Source organism: Pleurodeles waltl, chromosome 2_2 (genome assembly GCF_031143425.1).
Source record: "Pleurodeles waltl isolate 20211129_DDA chromosome 2_2, aPleWal1.hap1.20221129, whole genome shotgun sequence".
Classification (NCBI taxonomy): Eukaryota; Metazoa; Chordata; class Amphibia; order Caudata; family Salamandridae; genus Pleurodeles; species Pleurodeles waltl.
In genome coordinates, this window is record NC_090439.1 from 1,111,739,723 (window position 1) to 1,111,757,837 (window position 18,115).

Genomic DNA, 18,115 nt, shown 5'->3' on the forward strand with positions numbered 1-18,115 from the left:
GGCAGCTTGTGTGCATGCAGTCCCCCAATGCTACCAGGCCTTCCTACTAGGTCCGGCTCATGACATAACTCCTGGCAGGGCATTTAGGGCAAGGCAAGACCTTTGCCAGGCTTACCTCATACTTCTTTTGGCCCAAATGAAGACAGCCTCAGATGCATTCTGCAGATCCTGTCCCACTTGCCAGGTCAGTGGGAAATCGCTCCCCTGATCCCACTTCCTGTTGTTGGCACCCCTTTGAAAGAGTGGGTATTGCATCATTGGACCTTTGGACCCAAGGACAGCCATAGACAACAGGTTTGTACTGATCTTGGCAGACCATGCCACCCACTGTCCAGAAGCAATCCCTCTAAGGTCAGTGGCTGCACTAATGGTGGCGAGTGCTCTGAAAGAGATTTTTACCCAGTTGCCCAAGGACGAAGTGGCAGACGTAGGCACTAACTACATGTCAGCTTATATGAAATTCATTGGGATGAGTGCGGTGTGACTTACAACTTCACCACACCATATCACCCCCATACCAATGATTTAGTTGAAAGAATTAACAAGACCATGAAGGGCATGATTGCGGGCCTTCCTGAGCCCATGAGGCGTAAGTGGGATTTCCTCTTACCATGCCTTCCCTTTGCATACAGTGAGGTGCCACAGAAAGGATTAGGGTTCAGTCCCTTTGAACTCCTCTACGGGCATCCTGTTAGGGGACCTCTTAGACTTGTCAAGGAGGGGTGGGAGAAAGCTCCCAAGAAACCCCCTCAGGATGTGGTCAGCTAGATGCTGGCCCTTTGCAACCAGATGCACCACTTCTGGTAGAAGGCTAAAAACAGCCTAGAGGCCAGTCAAGAGGTGATGAAACTCTGGTCCACACTGGTGGAGTTTTAGCCTGGCCAAAAGATGTGGGTCACGGAACCAGTAGAGCTCTGAACTTTCTTAGGACCGCTGGACTGGCCCATATGAGATCAAGGAGCAGAAGGGGAAAGCCACCTACCTGTGTACGTTCAGACCCCTAATAACCTCTTAAAGGTGCTCCATGTGAACAGATTGAAGCCTCACTTTGAGAGGTCCGAGGTGAGCATGCTCCTATTGACAGATGAGGAAGTGGAATATGAGAGTAAACCTTTTCCTGACCTCCTCTCTGCACAGGAACACGATGAGTCATTGGAGGGTGTCAACATCTCTGATACTCTGACCCCAGAGCAGCAAGGTGACCGGTCCCAGTTGCAACACTTTACCTCACTCTTTTCACTCATCCTTGGACTCACACATCTGTGCGTCCATGACATTGACATGTCAGACAGTCCCCCTGCAAAAAATAACATATACAAGTTGTCAGATAGGGTGAGAGCCAGAATTCTGGAGTAAGTCTCCAAGGTGTTAGCTTTAGGGGTGCTTGAGCCCTTTAACAGTCCCTGGTCCAGGCCCGTGGTGTTGGTACCAAAGGCAGCCCCACTGGGCACCAAACCAGAAATCAGTTCTGTATGGACTACTGAGGCCTCAATTCCATCAACAAGACTGATGCACACCCCATCCCCAGAGCTGATGAGCTCCTTGTCAGGCTGGGCGCTGCCAAATTCCTCAGTCCTTTTGACTTGATGTTAAGGTAGTGGCGGATCACTCTGACTAAAAGGGCCAAAGAGAGGTCAGCATTCTCACCCCCAGCAGGCCATTACCAATTCTGGGTGATGCTGTTTGGTTTGAAGAATGCTGCTGCTACTTTCTAATAGTTGGTTGGTAGGGTCCTGGCTGGTAAGGGGGCTTTCTGTGTCACCTACTTAGATGACATTGCCATCTACAGTTCCAGCTGGGAGGAACACCTACATCACCTCAAAGAGGTGCTTTAGGCCATGCAACAGGCAGGCCTGACAATCAAGGTCAGTAAGTGCCAGATTGGGCAGGGTTCCGTTGTGTATTTGGGATATCTGGTAGGTGGAGGCAAGATGCAGCCCTTCCAGGGCAAGATTGAAACTATCATGGTCTGGCAACCACCTACACCTCAAACTGAAGTGAGAGCATTCCTAGGTCTCACTGGCTATAACAGTAGATATGTTAAGAAATATAGCACCATTGTTGCCCCCTTAACTGAGTTGACTTTGAAGAAACAGACCAGATTGGTGATCTGGATAGAGTCTTGTCAGAATAACTTTGACTCTTGCAAGGAATCCATGTTCACAGCACTGGTGCTCATGGCCTCTGACCTCTCCATTGAATTTATCATGCAGACAGATGCTTCAGAGCACAGCATGGTGCAGTGTTAGCACATCTACATGAGGAGGGTCTACACCAACTGGTAGCCTTCATTAGTAGGAGGTTACTTCCACAGGAATAGAGGTGGAGTGCCATTGAGAAAAAAAAGCTTTTTCTGTGGTGTGGGCACTGAAGAAGATGAGACCCTACCTGTTTGGGACTCACTTCCAGGTTCAGCCATATTGCAGACCCCTCAGATAGCTCATGCAGATGAGGGGTGAGCATCCCAAACTGTTGAGGTGTTCCATTCGCCTACAGGGAATGGACTTTATGGTGCAGTATCACCTGAGTACTGACCACGCCAATATTGATGACCTCTCCAGATTCTTTTGCCTCAGTGAAGAGAGCTGCCAAGGGATTGGATAGTTCTCCCCTACTTTCAGCTAGGGGGGACACATGTTAGACCCGACAGCCTTAGGGTGGTGTTCCCCCAACTTCTTTTGCCTGCCTCACGCCATTTTTCTGAACTAATTGTTGCTGGTTTTAGGACTATGTTTACCACTGCTGACCAGTGCTAAAGTGCTTGCGCTGTCTCCACTAAACATTGTAATATTGGCACCTACTCAATTGGCATATTTAATTTACTTATGAGTCCCTAGTAAATTGTACTTCATGTGCCCAGGGCATATAAATTAAATGCTGCTAGTGGGTCTGCAGCACTGATTGTGTCATCTACATAAGTAGCCCCTTAACTATGTCTCAGGCCTGCCATTGCTGGACCTGTGTGTTCAGTTTACTGCCACATTGACTTGACATTTAAAACCACTTGCCAAACCTTAAACTCCCGTTTTATTACATATAAGCCAACATTTTTGCCAACTTGGAGGTCCATAGCCTTGGGTAGAAGAAGTGACATTGTGCCCTTGAACCTGAACAACAAAATGTCACAAATCTTACTAAATGATGCATGCTGGCTAGAAAAGGGCACAAGACCCTACCTTTATATGAGGTACAATATGCGGTCCTGATGTCCACAGGGAACCACAAACTGTCTTGAGGGTACATACCATAAATTAGCAAAGCCAGTCAGAAAATAACTTCTGTCTCATTTTGATCATTTTGCAAATAGCTCAGACTGAATAACAGATTCAATTTTTGAGTATGGTAGACCTAAATACACTTCCTAGACAGCTCGGATCTGATAATGTGTAGCGGTTTATATACCTTTTGGGCTATGAGAAGTTTTTTTTTTATTCCATCCAAGTTAAAAACAGAAATCTTAGCCGACTCAGAGCTCCACAGCCTTTATTAGAATACATGACTTTTTTCCCTTGAGCCTGAACACCTCAAAATGTCACAAATATTACTAAAACAGGTGCTTATAGGTTTGAAATGGTCCCTGAGATATGTGGTATAATAGGTGGTATAATAGGTGGTCCTGATGACCACAGGGACCTACAAACTGTCTTGATGGGTCATACCAAAAATTAGCAAAATCAGTAAGAAAATATTTTCTGCCTTGTTTCACTAATTTTTCAAATAGCTCAGGCTGGGTATCAGACTCACATTTTGAGTACACTAGACCTAAGTACACTTGTTAGGAAGCTCAGATCTATACTGTTAAGTGATTTTTGCACCCTTTGAATTATATGAAGTTTTGTTTCACCTCCATCCATGGGAAAAACCTGAAATCGTAGCCGACTTAAGGCCCATTGCCTTGCCCAGAAGAAGTGACTGTGTCCCCTTGAGCCTGGACATCTCAAAATGTCACAAATGTTACTAAAACATGTGCCTAGAGGCTCGAATAGGGTCCTAGGCACTACAGGTATGCCATCTGAGGTATAATATGGGGTTCTGATGATCACAGGTACCCACAAACTATCATGAGTATTATCAACAAAAATTTGCAAAACCTGTCAGAAAATATTTTCTGTCTGGTTTTGCTTATTTTTCAAATGACTCGGACTGGATATCAGACTCACTCTTTGAACTTCCTAGACCTACATACACTTGTTAGAAAGCTCAGATCTGGTGCTATGAATTGGGTTTTTGTACCTTTCGGAATATGTTAAGTTTTTAACTCACCTCTATCCACAAGAAAAACTTGAAATCTTACCTGACTCAGAACTCAATAGCGGGGTGGAGTCTGGCTGCCGTCTGAAATGGTAGCCTCAACATAGATCTTCGAGACTGGAGGAGAGAAGGATTACCCAAACAGCTGTCAAAAAGCCTCCTTGGAGCCAGAATGAAAGGCAATATAAATGTGATAACAGCGACATAACTCTTAAGTTATTTCCAAAGTGAGAGGGGAGTTCTTAATTAAAGCCCTGAAGCCTGGCTACAAATCACCTGAACACAGCCCCTCAGCTGAGTCAAGAACAACACTTTTCATCAGGAAACAGAGTCAGCTGCTGAAGAGATAAGGGGTTTTCCTCCTGTTTAAACTGGGAGGCAGCACCAGGGGAATTAAGGGCCAGATGTACCAGAGGATTTTACCCATTCTGTGTCTATGGGAAAAAGCTTTTGCACATATGGCCCTAAATTACTGTTGACCTCTGGTTGAACTCCCCACACAGCACAGGGAAGCCTCTAACAACTCTCAACTCTGAGGTATTTTCTCTTCATTTAACTGTTCAGACTCCATTATGTGACTATGTGAGCACAGGAATGTCTTGTCAGCAGAGTGTGTGGAACAAATGCATTTCGGAAAGTGAGTGCTGTACACCATTTCTGCAGCGGAGAGAGTCTGTGAAAGTTACTCATTCTGTCAGGAAATACAGCCAGTTTCTTAACATATAAGTGGAATTCCCTTTCTTGAAAGTTGAAAGGCTGTTGTAGGGGAAACATATCAACTTTCACTTCTGAGATATTTCTCTTCATTTGACAGTTTAGAGTCTGCTACGCAATTAAGTAAATGCAGGAATTCCTATCAGCAGAGGGTGTAATGCGAAAAAGGATAGGCAGGCAAAAGATGTGAGCTATTTTCTGATGCACTGGTTTTCAGGGACACCTGTCTGAAAGCATTCAGTCATTATTTTTAAAATTCTAGAAGTCTGTGGAAAAGACTAATTCTGTCAGGAAACATAGCCAGCTGCTGATAAGACAAGTGAAAAGGCTGCTGTAAGAGAAGCACATGCAAACTCTCTTAGATTCCATTACGTGATTATGTAAGCGCAGAAATCACTTGTCTACGGGTGTGTGGCGTAAATACAGTTTGGCAAGTGAATGTTGTACAGCGTTCCTACAGCTGAGAGAGTTTGTGAAAGTTACTCATTCTATCAGGAAACAAAGACACGTTCTGAAGAGATATGTGAAATTCCTTTCCTTGAATGTCGAAAGGCTGCTGTATGAGAAGCATATCAATTTTTACTTCTGAGGAATTTCTCTAAATTTGACAATTCAGACTCTACTACGAAATTAAGTAAACGCCGGAATTCCTATCAGCAGAGGGGGTAAAGTGAATATGGGTAGGCAGGCAAAACTGTACAACATTTCTGATGCACTGTTTTTCAGCGACACCCGCTTGAAAATATATAGCCATAATCTTAAAATCCCAGATGTCTGTCACCATCTAAACATGTAGCTACATTTACAGTGTTAATATCTACCTGCTTTGTGAGTCGCTTGGATACCATATTTGATTACTAAGCTGTACTTATTTACTGTCTTCTCTTCTCTAACATTGAAGAATAACAGTATGGCAGTGCCAAATTTAATAAAAAGCCTTTGTTTACACAAATAGTAGGGAACACTGTACCTCCAGGCACTTCTACTATTGTCCCACAAGACATTGCTTCTATGGACCGTATTTTACGAAATCTCTGCTGTGGGTCAAAGATTGGGATGTATGGATGTCAAAATTTCAGATCTCGCAACAGAAATAAAGACAGTACGGATGAATCTAAACTCTTTTCATACCTTAGTGGGAATTCGAGATAAAAGAACCCCATTTTTGGAAGAGAAATTAGATAATGTGGATTATTGGGGCCTGGATATCTGGCACCTAAAACAAAAAGTTATAGATTTGGATGACAAGGTCCGAAGAAATAACATTCATTTTTATGGCATTCCAGAAAAATTGAAGTCAATAATGATGTAAAGAACTTGCTACTAACGTTAATTCCGTGGCTACTGAACATATCTTTTGAGCATCCCCTTAAGTTGCAGAGATCTCACAGAATTCGATCAAGAATTTCAACTTCAACCCTTGAATTTAGACCTAGACCGATTATTGCATGCCTCTTACGTCATGAACAGGTCCACCAAATATTAACAGCTGCTCGTAAACATGGTCCGTATGACTTGGAAGGCCATAAAGTATTTATTGCTGCAGACTTCTCCACTGAAACCAATGCCAAACGAAAAGTGTTCCTGCAACTTTGGCCAAGACTTCGCAAATGGGATATCAAATATGGTCTTTTAGAACCTGCCACAATGTGGATCACAACGGATGGGAAATCAAGGGATTACACAGAGCCTGAGGATCTGGTCCGCTTCCTGGACAGTTTGGATAACCAACATGTGGACTCAACACCAACGCCACCCCTGAACAAAACATCTAAGAATAGTCCGCTTCAATTACAGAATGATCCACAAAGCTATTATTCTGGTAGATTATGTCTGTACCTTTAAGAAACAGTTTGACAGAGATAAAGAAGTCCACTGCGTAGAGGTACTCACACAGGGAAATTCCAGAGACAAATTGAGATCACCTCTAAAGTCATCCACATCTTTTAATAAAGTATTTGATGCTCAACCTTCCACTATCACTTCTTCCAGCTAGATGAGTATATTTATACATGCTATGTATTAGTATAATGTTATTACTGTTTTACTGCAGGTATTCATTCCGATGGATATGATTCATTTCCTTTCCTCATATATTGTTGTTCAATAACCATGTACATTTCATACTGCATTTGTATATGCAGATGATTTTCTCTTGGGTAGACTTTAGAACTCCATGGTGTGGTTTTTCTTATAATCTATTTACCATGAGTGGTTTTCCTTTCCTCCCCTGCAGAGTCTGGGTCTCGAATTGAGGTTTAGACCCACCGACGAAAGATACACATCCTTTGAGCTGTAGTGTTCTTTTATATTCTAGCACTTAGAACGGTGTACTTACACCATTTGGAGTTTAGTGTTAAGAATATTTTATGATTATAGTTCTACATATTGGTTTCAGGTTCACTATACTACAGATAGTTTTTTTTCCTTTCCCTCCAGTAATTTCCCATTATCACATTACCATATAATTTATCTACTTCCTTTTCCCTTTTTAGCATTTTGACCCAGTTTCGCACATTACAAATATACTCTAACATTTCCAGTCAGCATCATGACAACAAGTCCTATGCACATTTTCTCTATCAATGTCTTTACTAATTACAATAAAAGGAAGAAAAATCTTTCCTATTTAGCCAGACATACTGACATTGCTCTCATCCAGGAGACTCATCTATCTGATATAGAATCAGAAAAATTAAAAAGAGATTGGGTAGGCCACATTCTTTACAGCTGCAAATCACCTTCTCACGTATCAGGAGATCCTACATCCCACACTACTACTTGGGAAAGTGGTGTAGCCATTCTAATACTGAAAACACTGCAATACCAAAAACTACAGTCATGGTCAGATGAGGATGGTAGATTTGTTTTAGCCAAGCTTAAGTTTGGTAATAATATATTAGGAGTGGGTTCCATTTATGTCCCTGTTGGGACTAAAGCCCCCATTTCCTTCATCTAAATAGAGTTATAACAGAAATGGGAATTTCCAGAATAGTTTTGGGAGGCAATTGGAATCTTGCCCCAGATGTGATCTTAGACAGAATGGGTCCCCTAGACACAACTCGTGGTAGAGATAGAGCCATACTGGGAGACATCAGAGAAGATCATGGTTTGATCAATATCTGGCGTTTACTACATCCATCAGATAAGGGGTTTACATATCACTCGACAGTGCATGATTCTGATTCTAGAATAGATTACTTCCTTATTTCACATTCTATTACACCACAAGTACTAGATTGTGATATTTCAGAAACTGCACTGTCAGATCACGCTCCTATCAGTCTCCAGCTTGATTGGGGTCTGAAACGCCCTTGTAGGAAACCATGGCGATTAAACATATCTCGCTACAAACTACCGGCAGAAAAGTCACAATTACAATCACATTTGCCTACTTATATGAAAGATAACAAAGGCTCAGTTTATTCTCCACAAATCTTATGGGCAGCTGCAAAAGCCACTATTAGGGGGCAAATTATGAGGGATTCTGCCATAACAAATAAACGCAGAATAGAACAACAGGCCATTTTGGAAAATGATATCAAAACACTGACACATACTCATTTTAGTAATCCAACTGAAACTTCCAGATGCAGATTGGAAAAAGCTAAGATGGAATTTAATACACTATATACTTCTAAAGCAGAATATATGCTATATAGACGTAAGGCTCGCAATTACGAACAAGGAAAAAAAGCAGGCCGCTTACTAGCGGCACGATTAAAACAGCAAGAAGCTATGACAGCTATTCCAGCTATATATAACCCTGGGGCTAAGCTAATAACTGACACTCAAGCAATAGCTAATACGTTTGCAGATTATTATACCAAGTTATATAGTTCAGAAGTTGATGATGACCTCCTCAAAGAACAGGAATTATTTGATAAAATAACACTCCCCTGTCTCAATGAACAGGACCGGCTCATACTGGCAGGTGAAATAACAAAGGATAAAATTGCGCAACCAATCTCTAGTCTCCCATACAATAAAGCACCAGGAGAAGATGGTTTTCCTGGGGAATTTTACCGTTGGATATAACCAGAAGCAATAGATGCCCTTTATGAGGTTTATAAAGAAGCAGAGGAAACTGGTACTCTCCTCACTCTAAAATAAAGCTATCATAACTGTCCTTCCCAAACCTGAGAAAGATCCATTATACTGCAGTAACTATTATCCGATTTTTCTAAAGATTCGAAGCTATTAGCCACCATTCTTGCCAAAAGACTCAAACAAGATATCTCTAAACTCATACATAATTCTCAAGTTGGATTCATGCCAGGCAGAAACTCTTGTAGCCATCTCCACACTTTGGCTCACATACTTTGCTTTTCCAAGGATGCTGGAGAAGACAGAGTAGCATTATCCTTAGATGCCGAGAAGGCCTTTGACCGCATTGAATGGAGCTATATGTTCCGTACATTGCATAGGTTGGGATTAGGTAATGATTATATCTCTGAGGTTAAATGGTTATACGAGACACCATCTGTGCAAGTGAATTGTGGGGGGTTCCTTTCAAAAACCTTTTTAGTGCAAAGAGGTACCTGCCAGGGTTGCCCTTTATCGCCCCTCTTATTTCCTCTTGCACTTTAACCACTGGCTGCAGCAATAAGACAGTGTTCACAAAAAGCAGACATACCCACACCAGCAGGCATCTCAAAACTACTTCTATACGCGGATGACATATTAGTCAAACTTATAGATCTACCTACTTCACTCTCGGCACTCATGTCTACTATTGTTCGCTTCTCAAACATTTCTGGATACAAAGTCAATTGGAATAAGAGTGAAGCTCTCCCATTGTCCCGGGGTACAAAAAAAGCAGCTATCTTAGGCTACAATTTTCAATGGAAAGCAGATTGCCTGAAGTATCTAGGTATTTATATCAACACAGGTTTAGAATGTATGATTCAAGATAACTTAGATCCACTTATTGCTAAAACGAAGTCAGAATATGAAAAATGGTCCCATCTTAACCTGTTCTTTTGAGGTAAAGTCCAGGCAGTGAAAATGATTATAGTGCCTTGTTTCACTTATGTTTTAGGTATGTTACCTTTGACAGTTAAAATATCAGTATTGCGAGACATTGACAAAGGTATTAAAAAATGTATTTGGGGATCTCTGAGTCTTAGACTCAAAATCTCCAAACTGATTGCTTACAGGCAATATGGTGGCCTTAGGTTATTGAACATGTGGCCTTAGTTTATTGAACAATGTGGCATTGAACATTACTATACAGCCCTCCATGTATGTCAATTGGTTTATCTTTGGCCAAGACAGGATGACCCCCCACTATGGGTTTTTATTGAAAGGCAATCTTTACAGGCATCTTCAGGTTTGCAAATGTTTTATACTCATAAATCGCCTGCTTTACAAACTTCTAACCCTATTATTCAGTCTATGCTTAAGATTTGGATACACGCCCACAAACCCCTTATGAGTAATCCAAGGCTACACAATAAGACTCCCATATGGCATAACGCTGATATTAGAATAGGGAAACAGACCATTTCCTGGGATACATGGGAGAGAGCAGGTATTCTAATGTTGGATCATTTATTCACTTTAGAAGGCGAGCTTAAAACCTTTACAATGCTTCAGATAGAATTTCAACTCCCTAGCTCTCATAAGGGGAAATATTTACAATTAAAACAAGCTCTACTTAGTAGATTAGGACAATTTCCGTGGATACCTGGGGATTCCCCAGTCTTACAATACTTAAAAGCTTGGGGGATATTGAAAGGAGCAGTCTCTGGATTTTATAATCTAAACTAGCATAACATAGCATAAACTACACTCATCACCATTACTAGCACAACTCCACGTCAAATGGCAAGGGTTACTTAATGTAGCGTATTCCAATGAGGACTGGACGGTTGTTGTTATGAACATGGAGAAAGGAATCAGAGAGGCAAGAATGAAATTTACTCTTTTTAAACTTCTTCATAATTGGTACTGGCCACCACAAAAACTCAAGGCAGCAGGCTTACTACACCATTCTACCTGTTGGGGGTGTCCGCATGAGGATTGTGATATCCTACACATTTTATTTCGATGTCCAGTTTTGACGGAATACTGGTCTTCTATAACTTCCTCTCTACGCAGAGCTATACATGTGCCCATTACTTTAACAGAAAAATTAGTTATATTACATGACGTTACTGATCTCCCAAATCTAACAAACCATACAAGACGACTGATGACTATCGCACTCACTGCAGCCTAAATTTGTATATTACTACATTGGAGAACACCACAACGTCCTACACATGATGAATGGCTTATTGAAATGTATAACATGGTATCATATAAAAAGCTGATTTACAGATTGCAAGATAATGTTGGGATTTTCATCCAAATTGGGAAACCCTTTCTAGCTAATACATATTCTATTAATATTCATACTTAAATGTTTTCTCCTTCTTTGTCTCCGATCTTTATTAAGACATTTTTATTATTGTTTTGAGTCATGCTGTTATTATTAAGACAATTGACACTTCACCCATTAACACTGTTATTTTAAGTAGGACGTATTGCTCACCTATTCAACACTGTTGAATTGGCAGGAATATCTCCATTTGAAATGCTATATATGTGGATTTGTATGATATTACTATCTCAACTATCTTCTAACTACCTATAATATATGGTTTAATACATATTGCATAATTCTTTCTTTCCATATTTTCTTTTATAGGTCTACTTCTAAGAGTTAATGCACAGATGCATGCCTTATAAATAATCTCATATATTGCATTTATTGATATCTGTATAATGTTTTTTTGTGTTCAGAAATCTGAGAAGGTAATATTTCATAATAATTTTCCTATATGGCCATAATTTGATTTATTGTTTCTCTTTTTAACACATTGTTTATATATTGACATGTACTTCTCAATAAACATATACAAAAAAAGACTCCAGCTGTGCCCATTACACAGGTCGAATTTAAGGGGTCACCAGGTCTTCTTTTGTTGGAGTGTCCTTGGCTGGAAGCTACCTGGAGCCTCACACCAGGATGAAAATGCAGTGGAGGGGAAACAAAGGCACACAGCTTGTCAGCACTACACAAAGAGACACGCTTTTGACTTTGTTCAGTCTCTGTGTATAAGAGATATGCATGTACCTGTAAGAATGTCGGATGTGTTGGTCTGTCACAGTATTTACACAAAATAACAATTTGAATACTGCTATTTTTTATTTCTGCTATAGCGCTATTCTTCAAAATCGCAGGGTGTCTGAGCACTTTACATCAAACGTACTCATTCACTGATAATGAATCATACAAGTTTGTACATTAATGTTCAGGATATGTTATGTAAAACAGTGAAGGTTACAAGGTATAGGAGTCACATAGCGTCCTTCATAGTTCACTGCACTATATTAGGAGGATTACAATTAATGAACTGCAAGTAACGCAAGTATCTCTGTGTTAAAAGCTGTAACTCACGTACCTATCTCCATGAAAAAAAAATCTGCTATCTGCGTATTTCATGATGTGCTTTGCATGAGACATATTAGCCTTCTATGCTACTTTGAGTCAAGATGGGCCCTGGAGAAAACACAGATCTTTCCAGCACATACGTTAACCATCAATGTTATCTTACCATTACTATTATTTCCTCAGATTTACTGAGAACCCAAAGATCTATGCAGTAGGCGCCTTAACCCCATAAGATATTTTAAAATTCTGACTTTGCAACCAATTAAGCAGAACATTTTTATGGTCCTGTTTCTACTTGTTGCCTATTTTTTGTGGCAGAGATTTTACAAAACAAGGCCATATTTATGGGCTTTGTGGTGCAGAGCAGCACAGCAAGTCACCATGCAGCACTGTGCTGCGTCACAGGAAAAGGGCAGGAATGCGCTACATTTATCCAATATGACGCATGCCTGTCCTTTCCCCCTGCGCTGGTGCCCTTCTGGCAGCCACTTCAATGCAGGCACCCTTGCACCATAGTGCAAGGGTGCCTGCAATGCATGCAGGATTGTTTTTGTGCAAGAACGGATATCTTCTTGCATAAACACAATCCAGAGTGTGTGTGTGTGTGTGTGTGTGTGTGTGCGCGCGTGCGTGTTTTGAAATCCTGGCAGGGCCGACTCATCCTTTCATTCTTACGAGGTCAGGAAGGTGATTACCATTAAAGTGGTGGAACAGCACCTCCTGTTATTTATGGGATCTCTCAACCGCCAAACCGCACTACTAGGTGCTATATAAAAACAGTTAACCAGTAACTGTATGAAACACGTTATTTTCGATAAAAAAGAAGTTCTGATCTTGCAGTTATATGAAATGTTCAAAGATAATTGTAACATTCAGTCCTTATTAAAAATTGTTATGGTCAGAGATAACAAGAAGATAATTATGAAATGCTTTCACATAATCTCTGCTTGTATTAAGCAACCCCCTCCCCCGTTTGCTAATGGTATAATCCCGTAAAACCCTTTAGGTTGCTGTGATAGCAGTGGGGTTTCAGCTGGTAATAACTGTATTGAGCTCTCACAGCACTTCAGCATATCAGGCCTCTGCCTAGGAAGCACAAGCCAGGTAGCACCAATTAGTGTGGCAAAAAAGTCCAGCTATGCATTTACAATGCCAATAGCTACAACTCAAGTAAATGTGAGTCCTACTATACTAGAGAAAGAAAAGAAAAAAAATAAACAAAATTAAAGAAAAACAATACTCTCTTGTACGCTTTACTCTGTCTCCCCATGACCCTATATCTCTATAAATCTGTCCTCCATCCTCACTCTGATTGATCGTAAACACGTTGAAGGATTTTGTGTGTCCTAGAAGATGCAGAAAGCCCAGGCTAAGACACACGGGACTATGGGGAAGTGGGGAACAAAACCATTTTATCTCAATGGGCGCCGCGCCCGGGTGCGCTCACGATCACACAGTGCAGTGTGGAGATAGGGTGACCAGACGTCCCAGATTTCCCCGGACAGTCCCGTTTTTTAGGGGATTGTCCTAGTGTTCCGATGCTTCTCTTAATTTTAAACAAATGTCCCGGGTTTTGGGACAAAGGTCAGGTCATTATATAAATGTCCCATTTTTTGGGATAAAAGTCAGATCATCTTGGGAAGCATAAGTTAAATACGTCTACAAAGTAAGCAATAATGAAAGTAATTTATCTGTTACTGTCAGGCAACACAGTCCCCTGTCTGCTCCCAGCAGAGAGAGGGAGTGGGGCGCAGAGAGAGCGAGGTGGGTGGGGGCGGGTTGGGGGTGCAGGGTGGGAGGTCAAGCCATAGCTAATTTTATATATGTAGTCTTGTAAATGTGTATGTATATATATATATAAATATATATATATATATATATATATATATATATATATATATACACACACACACACACACACGTATAGGCACACATTCACAAAGCTATAAGAAATGTGATCACTTATGATGAAGCTGCTGCCAGTGGTGAGTGGCGACGCGTGACCGCAACTGAGCAAAGCGTGCAGCATAATGATCGGACAGGGAGTGAGAGAGGTTACAGTGAAACATTACATACTGTATAGTTGCTGCTGCAGCGTGTGTGTGAACTGCAAGCCCACATGCTGCCCATGTACTGATGTATCCTAGCTAAGGTGCGGTGGGTGTATCTGTAATAGGGACATAGGCCTGTCAATCTAGTAGTGCTCGAAAGCGCTACCAATTCACAGCCGTGCCAAACATTTTTGGCCTTGCCCCTGCAACACTCTTAAAAGTTCCAGCAATGCTACCAAACCCCGGGCAACGTGGTGAGGGTCTCAATTGGGCGGTGCCAGAGGCTGAATAGCCATTGTCGACGAGTCAATGACATACTGACAGCTGCACTGCTCAGGGGTCTGCTACTTGTATACGGTGATCCGAGCCAGGTTTTTGGTGTCTGCCCATGGACTGCAACTTTATAATTGTGAGGGCGAGAGAGATGACAGGGCAGCTTTCTAGGGTGCTTACTTTAGACAGCATGGACGCACTTTTAAAGTAGTGAATGCCCTGTTACTAATCCAGTGCTTTGAATGGAAATATAGAGGCGTAGTTAGTCACTATTTAGAGTACCTCTTTGCTCCTGAGAAGTGCCAGCACTCCAGCCCTGTGTAGCGTTCTCCCACATACATGCTAGCCCCCTTTCTTTTCTAATGACCAGCTTGTGCATGCCCAGGCCCCATCCTGCTCCCATGTGTGTGCCCTTGATGTCACATACCTAATGACGCTCAGACTGGAGTCACTGCACACGTCCGTCAGTTTATATTTAGAGAGCATTGGCCAGGGCAGTGTTTACAAACCGGACAGTGAGTTTACCCCAAGAAAGGCACACCATGAACCAGTGTGTACCATGCCACGTGCCCTTAATTTATGTTGGACCTGAGTTCTTCATAATGAATCATTGCTGGTATTGATTAGCCGTTATTAACATGTCCACGGAGAGTCCACCACCCCTGCTCCCTTTCCTAAACCAAGAAAGAGACTTCAGCAGTTCATAGTATAAGCATAAATAGACTGTCTGGGGTTATGCTCAGGTTCAGTGGCAATCATATCACTGAAGCATAGCGTCAGATTTATAACATTGGCCCTTTACCCCTTGAGTTTTTGAGGGTCAACGTCCTAATATTGTTACAAGCCGGGTGCTTCTTTAGTATGAATTTACGTTGTGTCACAGTTCTCCTAATAATTTGATGGGCATCAATTCTCTTTCAACTTTATTCAACTTAGCGTGTATTTCCCTGCCAATTTAAGGCTAAATTTAGACTCGGAGTAATGACCTCCTAAATGTGCTAGTGGCAGGGTATTGAATTTTTGGTCTGTCGCCCTCAAGTAGCTACATATAAAATATTGCACAGCATAAAGGAGATATAAATAAAAAGGTTAAGTTAATAAGTGGTAAATGCACTATAGTCTCCCCGCCAGCTCCCCTCCCCTTGGTGGTGTGATGTGTGGGCAGCCCAGCTGGCAGTCCTTGTGTGAGCTGTGGCTCTTGGGCCCAGCTGTGCCCCGCACCTTGCAACTCAGGTGGTCTCAGCATACTCGCACAGCACTCTCTCACAACAAGAAGTAGGTAAGTGGTGCTATGTGCTGTGTTGTGTGCTTGAACAATGTGGCTGCACATGCTTTAAAATAAAAAGTTCTGTTAGAACTTCAAAGTGCACCGTGCCTGTGCGTGCAATCCCCCACTGCAACACAAGCCTCACATGATCACCACTGGGGACACAGTCCAACCTACACAATGTAGGTTAACGAAACCAGCGGTTGATGTGCATTAGCACTAGCACTTCAACCGATGGTTTAGGTAACTTACAGTGAGTATGTCAGACAGTGGAGGTGCAGCCACTTCAGGCCATGCACCTGGCCGTAGTGGCCACTGGCTTCCCCCTGGGACGGTCATGTGAGGCTTGGCTGGGTTCCACTGACAGCTGGAATTGCACACACTACTGACTAACTGAACTGTTCTCTTCTGTACAGTATGGGAAGGAATTTGAAATTAGGGGAACTGTGATGCCACATGCAACGGGTGGAGGGTCAAGAGTGGTTAAAAATAAATCTATATTTTTGGTCTGTCACCCTCAGGCAGCTACATATAAAATATTGCACAGAATAAAGGAGAAATAAATTAAAAGATTACGTTTATCAGTGGTAAATGCTCTAAATTTAAGAAATCCCTGTTATTTAATGTGATGCAGAGGTCTGGGTATAACCAGAGAGGCACAGCATTAAATCTTGGTGGTGCAGTGGAGATTTTGGAGAATAATGACTTGTGTACTTGTAGTGCTGCAAGCCAAGACTCACCTGTGACAGAAAGCACTATGCATATGTACGTCATTATTTTAAACTTGAATTATACACAGTGTAAGATACACTGCTGCAAAATGTACAAACATGTTTAAGATAAAATGGTGCTTTCAAAAAATTCGATTTTAGAACCCCCCCTGCACCTTAACCACTTTTTGTTTATATAGGTGTCCCTTAAAAGAAAGCACTTCACAGCTCAGCTCATATTTTAAAGAGTATTTATTTGGCTGCCACAAGGTGCACAGTGAGGACATCATGGGCTGAATGGATGTTGTCTTTCTGGGTCTTAGGTGGTAACACAATGGGCTAACTTTATTTTGGATGTTTATATTGCACAACCTATCCCACTCGTGGAGTTACAGAATTATATGTAGCAACAGTAGTACATGCCTAACCTGCAGGGCTACGGAAGCATTTGGGAGATTTACAATAAACGCTTTATAAACTACATGGAAGGAGAGGGCTGTGAAGGGAAGCAGTAGCGGGTTTAGTTCATATGTAGAGTAATATGGCGAAGAGATTTGTAGCAAATATCTGGAGTGATGCTGTGCAAATATCTTGTTTGGTGTAGGAGTATGATAGCATTTCAGATGTGATTAGGATTGTTATAAATATAGTCAACGAATGTCGTGAGTAATTTAATATTCAAGGGCGAAAGCAGTACATGACGAATGTACAAGTAATAGTTTGGGGTGAACTTCAGTGATTTTGTTAGTTTCAACTGGTATATTTTACATTGTCACCTAAATAGAACATCCCTTTAACCTTTGTTTTTTCAGTGAATTTCTAAGTTTTTTTAACATAGTTAGATATTCTTACAATTCCTATCTATATCTTCACATCAACCTTTGTGTTTTTTTTCAGTTAATTTCTAGGTTTTTCCACCCTACATTGTCCTTAGTGCATAGCCCTAAACCCCACCCTTGCCCACCAACGCCATTGTGCGAGTAATAGCCCTCCCGCTTGCAATGCACAGTCTTTTGTGCTGCTACTGCTCCCTCCCACCCACCTACTCTGTGTGGTCAGCTTGGTGCCCCTGACCCCCTTCCACCTTCTCTAGTATTTGTTCCATTTTGATGCTCATCATAAGAAGGGAGTGACCATTTTTCCATGTTCATTTCTATTTTTAGTGTGTAATGCAATGCATAATTCAGGCACTGTGAGTTCCACATATTTGCTTAAAATAGAAATTAGATTTGTGCTTTAAAATGTTTGATTAAGCCTATGATTGCATTATTTCAGTGTTAAAATTGTGGGCTACTTTTTGGGCTAGAATCCGTTCATTTTGGGCTTAGTTTGGGCTGGTAGTTTAATAGCTTTGGGCTTTAGAATGTTTAAAAATCTGGCATCACTGGTCGCGCGGCGCCTCGCACAG